The following is a 9716-nucleotide window of genomic DNA, read 5'->3' as shown; positions in this document are numbered from 1 at the left end:
AGGTCACGCTTTTATATATATTTTTATTTAATTTTTTGCTTCCTTTTCCCAGATGTCCTCATGTATCTTGAGATTTCAGCTCCTGATGCACAGAAACCAAATCTGCTACTGGAATCGGTGGTGTCCTCAGAGTTTCGCTGCTTTCATGATTTTCTTGCCAGAACCTGCATTTAGTTCCTCTCGTAGACGGTGGTGTCGATACTACTGAAATATTCATGGCGGCTGAGCGATCCCCACTTACTGTAACGAGCGGCACAGCCTTAAGTAAGGGCTGAATTACTGCCGGCGGTCAGCCATCATCTAGTACGGACATTCCACTCTGTCTATGGGGAATTCATTCCTGAGCTGCTGTTCATGGTGGCCTGTAGACTGCAGGCTGCAGTATATCAGTAGAAGAATAACCAGCACCAACACTGGGCCCCTTCATAAATGCCAGGACCGTATAACCTCTCTTTCTGCAGTTTGGTCAGATTTGATGGGAAGAATAAAGCAGCACAAAACCATGACCGATCCATTTTATGTACATAGGGTCGGTCCGGCCATTGGTGTCCCTTACATAGTATCTGACCACAGTGCAATGATAAAATAATCGAGGTAGAGCCTGGCCAGAACCTTCCTTACTCTGCAGGCAGATGACCATAGGTTTACAGATCACTGCCACCCCAGGTGTGCATGAGACTGGCTCTGTACAGGGTGGGCTCTGCTTGTCATGGGATGAGACATGATGTAATTCTGCACACTTCTAGGGTAAGTAGACCGCGAGACCGCACTGATGCCCAGGGACACACACAGTCAAGTCCCATTATACTTCCCAGCAACTAATATCCCGAGTAACCACCGTGTACTGCACAGACAGCCGATAGACGAGCCCGGAGTGATTCCATAAGGTCCTGGGAGGTTGTCCCAGGTATCTGGAGCCATGCTGGCTGCAGTGCATCCCACAGCTGCTGGAGGGGGCATGGGGGAGTGACGTCGTCCTACAGATGCTCAGTTGGGTTCAAGTGTGAGGAACTGTGGGACCATGGTAGTACTTGGAAGTCTTGGTCATATTCTTCCAACCAGTGTCAGACATTTCTAGCCGTGTGACGTGTTGCATTGTTTTGCTGAAAGATCTCATCTGGCCCAGGGAAGACAATCGGGATGTATGGGTGTACATGATCTGCAAGAATGGAGTTATACCCAAATTGGTTGAGAGTGCCTTCACCATAAATTAGTGTGTGTTATGTTCAGCAGGTGTAAACCTGTCCCACAAGACCAACTTCCTCAGAGGGCGATGTCTAAGTACACCCCACGTTCTTCATAATCCCCTTTTATGGTGAGGAAAAACTTTCTGAGGGGGGTTGGGACACGAAAGAACTGGGACCTGGGTGTGGACCCACTGGACTGACCTCGAGGTGGTATGGTACACCCAGAGGGCTCTGGGAGACCAGAGGCTGATCAGGTGCAAGTGTAGTCAGGGTAATAAGGCTGAGGTCAGAGCAGGCAGCAGTGAGGCAAAGTCCATGAATGTAGTCTGAGGTCAGGGGCAGGCAGCAGTGAGGCAAAGTCCATGAATGTAGTCAGAGGCAGGCAGCAGTGAGGCAAAGTCCATAAATGTAGTCTGAGGTCAGGGGCAGGCAGCAATGAGGCAAAGTCCATGAGTGTAGTCTTAGGTCAGGGGCAGGCAGCAATGAGGCAAAGTCTGTATAAACAAGAAGCAGGGTCTGGTACACAGTAAACACCTTCACACGATAGGGCTGGTCTCCAAGTTGCTCAGGCGCCTTTCTGTAGAAGGAGACGCCTTTAAATGCATCCTGAAGACCAGCAATAGGCTGGGGACGATATGGGGCGTAGAGGAGAGACACGCCTGCACACACCCAGTATGCACATAAGGAACTCTAAGCGAGAAGGGGAATGTTGTCAGCAGGAGCGCAGACCACAGCTAAGAACCGTGCTGCCAACGGGGAGGAGTGAGGAAGACGCATCCATGCCTGCGTGTGGGGACAGAATCGCAGGCATGGGCCGTCAGGTTAACAGTGGGCCCTGAGAATGCCACGAAAATATCCCCCAGACCATAACACTGCCCCCACCAGCTTGTGTTGTGGTATCTTGCCCTAAGACGCCAATGTCCATCCGTTCCACGAAGCAGAAAGAATCCATTTGTTGGTGAGCCGCTCCACTGTAGTGTGTCAGTTCGTCCTCATTTTTTGTAGGCGACGTTCACCTCACATCAGTGGCACGTGGTGCTCTGCAGTTTCCACATCGCTCCTTCACAATGGTGCAATTTGTCCACCCACAATACACTTTCACCACAGCAGCACAAAACAGTTAACACTGCGCAGGTTCAAAAATACCACCACTCTGGGCCTGAAAGCAAAAAATTATCACTTTCTGCAACTCTGATAAATCTCTCCTTTTACCCATGACAGCAATGAGGGATATGTGTGCAGACAGCCTATCACACACCTTATATACCAACCGAGGAATATGTGTGCAGACAGCCTATCACACCTTATATACCCAACGAAGGATCTGTGTGCAGACAGCCTATCACACACCTTATATACCCACCGAGGAATATGTGTGCAGACAGCCTATCACACCCCTTATATACCATTTGAGAGATATGTGTGCAGTCTATCACACATTTTATATACCCACCGAGGGATATGTGTACAGACAGCCTATCACACCTTATATACCCACCGAGGGATATGTGTGCAGACAGCTTTTTACACATTTATATACCCAACGAGGGATATGTGTGCAGACAGCCTATCGCACACCTTACATACCCACCGAGGAATATGTGTGCAGACAGCCTATCGCACCCATTATATATCCAATGAAGGATCTGTGTGCAGACAGCCTATCACACACCTTATATATCCAACGAAGAATATGTGTGCAGACAGCCTATTACACCTTATATACCCACTGAGGGATATGTGTGCAGACAGCCTATCACACATTTTATATATCCACCAAGGGATATGTGTGCAGACAGCCTATCAAACTTTATATAACCACTGAGGGATGTGTGTGCAGACAGCCAATCCCATCCATTATATACCCACTGAGAGATATGTGTGCAGACAGCCTATCACACCCCTTATATACCCACCGAGGGATATGTGTGCAGACAGCCTATAACACCTTATATACGCACTGAGGGATATGTGTTCAGACAGCCTATAGCACCTTATATACCCAGCGAACGATCTGTGTGCAGACAGCCTATCACACCCCTTATATACCCAGCGAACGATCTGTTTGCAGACAGCCTATCACACACCTTATATACCCACCGAGGGATATGTGTGCAGACAGCCTATCACACCCCTTATATACCCAATAAAGGATCTGTGTGCAGACAGCCTAGCACACCCCTTATATACCCACCGAGGGATATGTGTGCAGACAGCCTATCAGACCTTATAGACCCACCGAGGGATATGTGTGCAGACAGCCTATCGCACCCCTTATATACCCAATAAAGGATCTGTGTGCAGACAGCCTAGCACACCCCTTATATACCCACCAAGGGATATGTGTGCAGACAGCCTATCAGACCTTATATACCCACCGAGGGATATGTGTGCAGACAGCCTATCGCACCCCTTATATACCCAATAAAGGATCTGTGTGCAGACAGCCTAGCACACCCCTTATATACCCACCAAGCCTGCTCAGCACACATGACTTCATGAGATATGCACTGCCACTGTAGGTGGTGGTCAGAATAATGGGATTCAGCCGTGTATATATGGCACACACTTTGGGAATAGATCCCTGAGTACATAGGGTGCTTTCAGATATGACACTTGGACATGAGGGGAGTAGACCCCGGGGTGCACAGTGATGTAATCCTGCAGAATTCTAGGATAGGAAAGAGAATGGGAGACCACACTGAAACCCAGTAAGATATAAGATGTGACACATTTTGGACAAGGCCCGTAGAGCCAGCGTGCATACTAATGTAAATCTGCATACTTGTAGGATAAGGAGACCAGACTGAAGCCCCGTGAGATATCAAATATGAGGCAGACTTACTGGTCTTGAATGGACAGACATTGATGGATTGGGAATAACAGCAGACATAAATGTTTATCCTTGTGGCCTGCGGCATGTCTTCTGACAGCTGAGGAAGGTTCTCGTCTGCGGTTCTGAAGGAAGAATCATTCGGGCAGGATATAATGATAGATGCTACGGCTCTCTTGGGAAAGCACTTTTCAGACAGGAGATAAGATATGTGAACCACTAACCCTATGACAGCTTCAGCAGCACAGCTGTCCTGGATAAATGGCTGCTCCTCTTCACCTAATACACACCAGCTGTATCTAGGGCTCTGGTCATGGTTGGGGTAGATTTCTTCTCGATAGTTACTGGTGCAGGGTTTTGTTGGTGGCACCTACCTTACAGCTCTGGGTTATAAGAGTTTCTCTACCATGCAGCATTGACCCTACATCCAAGACTGTGCGGCTTTGGTACATGGACATAATATAGCGGTATTATTTGTGAATTGTTTAGACGTTACTTGGATCCATGTCAATGAAGGTATAGATCCATGTAGTTGTGGCTGCAAATAAACAGCAAGTGTTAAGGATCTGAGCAGTGTTATGACCCATATTAAGAAGGGCAGGGCACCTCCATAACAGCTTGTGGGGTGTTCCTGATGACTGGTGTTTAGTACCTACCACGTATGGACAGACAGTGAACCAGAGTCAGGAACATGGGTGGCCAAAGCTTATTAATTGTGTGGGGATGAACGCTTGTCCATCTGGTCTGATCCCACAGAAAAGCAACTGTAGAGCAAATTGCTGACACTGTTACTGCTGGCGATGATAGAAAGGTGTCAGGTCGCACAGGACTAGCTGTGTATGGGACAGTGTGGGCACAGACCAGTCAGACTGCCCATGCTAATCTCTGTGCCTACATGGCAATTGGCTGTTCTCAGCCCTTGATTGGCACCAGAACCGACTGAATTGAGTGCGGTTCTCCACTCCATTATATACATGGCCATTAGAACTGGACCCTGGAGCAGTGGAAGAAGGTGGCCTGGCCTGAAGAATTACGTTACATTACGTGGATGACCAGGAATATGTTGGTCACTTACAAAGAGATGGCACCATGTGTACTATGGAAGAAGATGACCTGGTCTAATGGACCATATTACATCACATGGATGGCTGGGTATGTGTGTGAGTTACTCAACTGAGGAAGAGATGGCCTGGTCTGTTGAATCACGGTACATCCTATGGACGGCTAGGTGTGTGTGTCATTTACCTAGGCAAGAGATGGTACCAGGTGCACTATGGAAGAAGGTGGCCTGGTCTGAAGAACCACATTACATCATGACGATGGCCAAGTACGTGTGTGCCACTGAACTAGGGAAGAGATGACACCAGGTACACTATGGAAGAAGGTGGCCTGGTCTGAAGAACCACATTACATCATGACGACGGCCAAGTACGTGTGTGCCACTGAACTAGGGAAGAGATGACACCAGGTGCACTATGAAAGAAGGTGGCCTGGTCTGAAGAACCACATTACATCATAACGACAGCCAAGTACGTGTGTGCCACTGAACTAGGGAAGATATGACACCAGGTGCACTATGGAAGTAGGTTGACTGCTCTGAAGAACCACATTACATCATGACGGCGGCCGAGTACGTGTGTGCCACTGAACTAGGGAAGAGATGACACCAGGTGCACTATGGAAGAAGGTGGACTGGTCTGAAGAACCACATTACATCATAACGACAGCCAAGTACGTGTGTGCCACTGAACTAGGGAAGACATGACACCAGGTACACTATGGAAGAAGGTGGACTGGTCTGAAGAACCACATTACATCATGACGATGGCCAAGTACGTGTGTGCCACTGAACTAGGGAAGAGATGACACCAGGTACACTATGGAAGAAGGTGGCCTGGTCTGAAGAACCACATTACATCATGACGATGGCCAAGTACGTGTGTGCCACTGAACTAGGGAAGAGATGACACCAGGTACACTATGGAAGTAGGTGGACTGCTCTGAAGAACCACATTACATCATGACGACGGCCGAGTACGTGTGTGCCACTGAACTAGGGAAGAGATGACACCAGGTGCACTATGGAAGAAGGTGGACTGGTCTGAAGAACCACATTACATCATGTAGTCTTATGGAGTCCATTTCTTGATGGGTCGGAGAAGAGGATACACAATATTAGTTAGATGGTATTAATGTTATGTCTGATAGCATGGCAGTACTATTCAGGCTCCATATGGCACTTTTATATCGGCCCGTGCAGGTGTTGTTATTCAGGAGCTGTCTGGCGCTGTAGTTATCAGGCGGTAGCACAGGATTTGGTCGGCTACGTGTCCTCAGCGGCTCTGTCTGGACCGGAGGAGGATACGGTGTCTGTTCTGTTTCATGCACAGTAATTAGACAGGATGTTCTCATTAGCGGCGTCCGTGTGTGGGAATTATTCATCACGTCTGGCACATTACAGACACCTTATAACGGCACAGTGTGCGGATCACACAGGGTATGGTCCTGAAGGTCCAGCCGGAGTCCTCACCCTCCTAATATCATCATGTCAGAGTGCAGCATGTGGTCCCATTGCTGAGTATTGTCAGAGCGGGGGATTGTGCGGGTTAGTGGACGGGTTTAGGGCTGGAAACAGTTATAATTACATTCCATCTAATCTAATTACAAATCCTTTATAGGGGCCACAGCGATTAATCCTCACAGCCTGCGCCTACATGATAGAACAGCTGCCACCAGGGGGAGCTCACTGCATAGGGATTTATACATGAGCTGTGTAATCCTCTCCTGTGTGATACTGTATGGCGAGGTGTGTATCTAATCCTATCCTGTGTGATACTGTATGCTGGGTGTATCTAATCCTATCCTGTGTGATACTGTCTGCTGAGCTGTGTATCTAATCCTATCCTGTGTGATACTGTCTGCTGAGCTGTGTATCTAATCCTATCCTGTGTGATACTGTCTGCTGAGCTGTGTATCTAATCCTATCCTGTGTGATACTGTCTGCTGAGCTGTGTATCTAATCCTATCCTGTGTGATACTGTCTGCTGAGCTGTGTATCTAATCCTATCCTGTGTGATACTGTCTGCTGAGCTGTGTATCTAATCCTATCCTGTGTGATACTGTCTGCTGAGCTGTGTATCTAATCCTATCCTGTGTGATACTGTCTGCTGAGCTGTGTATCTAATCCTATCCTGTGTGATACTGTCTGCTGAGCTGTGTATCTAATCCTCCTGTGTGATACTGTCTGCTGAGCTGTGTATCTAATCCTATCCTGTGTGATACTGTCTGCTGAGCTGTGTATCTAATCCTATCCTGTGTGATACTGTCTGCTGAGCTGTGTATCTAATCCTATCCTGTGTGATACTGTCTGCTGAGCTGTGTATCTAATCCTATCCTGTGTGATACTGTCTGCTGAGCTGTGTATCTAATCCTATCCTGTGTGATACTGTCTGCTGAGCTGTGTATCTAATCCTATCCTGTGTGATACTGTCTGCTGAGCTGTGTATCTAATCCTATCCTGTGTGATACTGTCTGCTGAGCTGTGTATCTAATCCTATCCTGTGTGATACTGCTGAGCTGTGTATCTAATCCTCCTGTGATACTGTCTGCTGAGCTGTGTATCTAATCCTATCCTGTGTGATACTGTCTGCTGAGCTGTGTATCTAATCCTATCCTGTGTGATACTGTCTGCTGAGCTGTGTATCTAATCCTATCCTGTGTGATACTGTCTGCTGAGCTGTGTATCTAATCCTATCCTGTGTGATACTGTCTGCTGAGCTGTGTATCTAATCCTATCCTGTGTGATACTGTCTGCTGAGCTGTGTATCTAATCCTATCCTGTGTGATACTGTCTGCTGAGCTGTGTATCTAATCCTATCCTGTGTGATACTGTCTGCTGAGCTGTGTATCTAATCCTATCCTGTGTGATACTGTCTGCTGAGCTGTGTATCTAATCCTATCCTGTGTGATACTGTCTGCTGAGCTGTGTATCTAATCCTATGTGTGATACTGTCTGCTGGTGTATCTAATCCTATCCTGTGTGATACTGTCTGCTGAGCTGTGTATCTAATCCTATCCTGTGTGATACTGTCTGCTGAGCTGTGTATCTAATCCTATCCTGTGTGATACTGTCTGCTGAGCTGTGTATCTAATCCTATCCTGTGTGATACTGTCTGCTGAGCTGTGTATCTAATCCTATCCTGTGTGATACTGTCTGCTGAGCTGTGTATCTAATCCTATCCTGTGTGATACTGTCTGCTGAGCTGTGTATCTAATCCTATCCTGTGTGATACTGTCTGCTGAGCTGTGTATCTAATCCTATCCTGTGTGATACTGTCTGCTGAGCTGTGTATCTAATCCTATCCTGTGTGATACTGTCTGCTGAGCTGTGTATCTAATCCTATCCTGTGTGATACTGTCTGCTGAGCTGTGTATCTAATCCTATCCTGTGTGATACTGTCTGCTGAGCTGTGTATCTAATCCTATCCTGTGTGATACTGTCTGCTGAGCTGTGTATCTAATCCTATCCTGTGTGATACTGTCTGCTGAGCTGTGTATCTAATCCTATCCTGTGTGATACTGTCTGCTGAGCTGTGTATCTAATCCTATCCTGTGTGATACTGTCTGCTGAGCTGTGTATCTAATCCTATCCTGTGTGATACTGCTGAGCTGTGTATCTAATCCTATGTGTGATACTGTCTGCTGAGCTGTGTATCTAATCCTATCCTGTGTGATACTGTCTGCTGAGCTGTGTATCTAATCCTATCCTGTGTGATACTGTCTGCTGAGCTGTGTATCTAATCCTATCCTGTGTGATACTGTCTGCTGAGCTGTGTATCTAATCCTATCCTGTGTGATACTGTCTGCTGAGCTGTGTATCTAATCCTATCCTGTGTGATACTGTCTGCTGAGCTGTGTATCTAATCCTATCCTGTGTGATACTGTCTGCTGAGCTGTGTATCTAATCCTATCCTGTGTGATACTGTCTGCTGAGCTGTGTATCTAATCCTATCCTGTGTGATACTGTCTGCTGAGCTGTGTATCTAATCCTATCCTGTGTGATACTGTCTGCTGAGCTGTGTATCTAATCCTATCCTGTGTGATACTGTCTGCTGAGCTGTGTATCTAATCCTATCCTGTGTGATACTGTCTGCTGAGCTGTGTATCTAATCCTATCCTGTGTGATAGTCTGCTGAGCTGTGTATCTAATCCTATCCTGTGTGATACTGTCTGCTGAGCTGTGTATCTAATCCTATCCTGTGTGATACTGTCTGCTGAGCTGTGTATCTAATCCTATCCTGTGTGATACTGTCTGCTGAGCTGTGTATCTAATCCTATCCTGTGTGATACTGTCTGCTGAGCTGTGTATCTAATCCTATCCTGTGTGATACTGTCTGCTGAGCTGTGTATCTAATCCTATCCTGTGTGATACTGTCTGCTGAGCTGTGTATCTAATCCTATCCTGTGTGATACTGTCTGCTGAGCTGTGTATCTAATCCTATCCTGTGTGATACTGTCTGCTGAGCTGTGTATCTAATATCTGTGTGATACTGTCTGCTGAGCTGTGTATCTAATCCTATCCTGTGTGATACTGTCTGCTGAGCTGTGTATCTAATCCTATCCTGTGTGATACTGTCTGCTGAGCTGTGTATCTAATCCTATCCTGTGTGATTACTGCTGCTGAGCTGGGTATTAAT

The sequence above is a fragment of the Bufo gargarizans genome, chromosome 1 (assembly GCF_014858855.1).
Source record: "Bufo gargarizans isolate SCDJY-AF-19 chromosome 1, ASM1485885v1, whole genome shotgun sequence".
NCBI classification, from domain to species: domain Eukaryota; kingdom Metazoa; phylum Chordata; class Amphibia; order Anura; family Bufonidae; genus Bufo; species Bufo gargarizans.
This window is presented reverse-complemented; position numbering follows the sequence as displayed.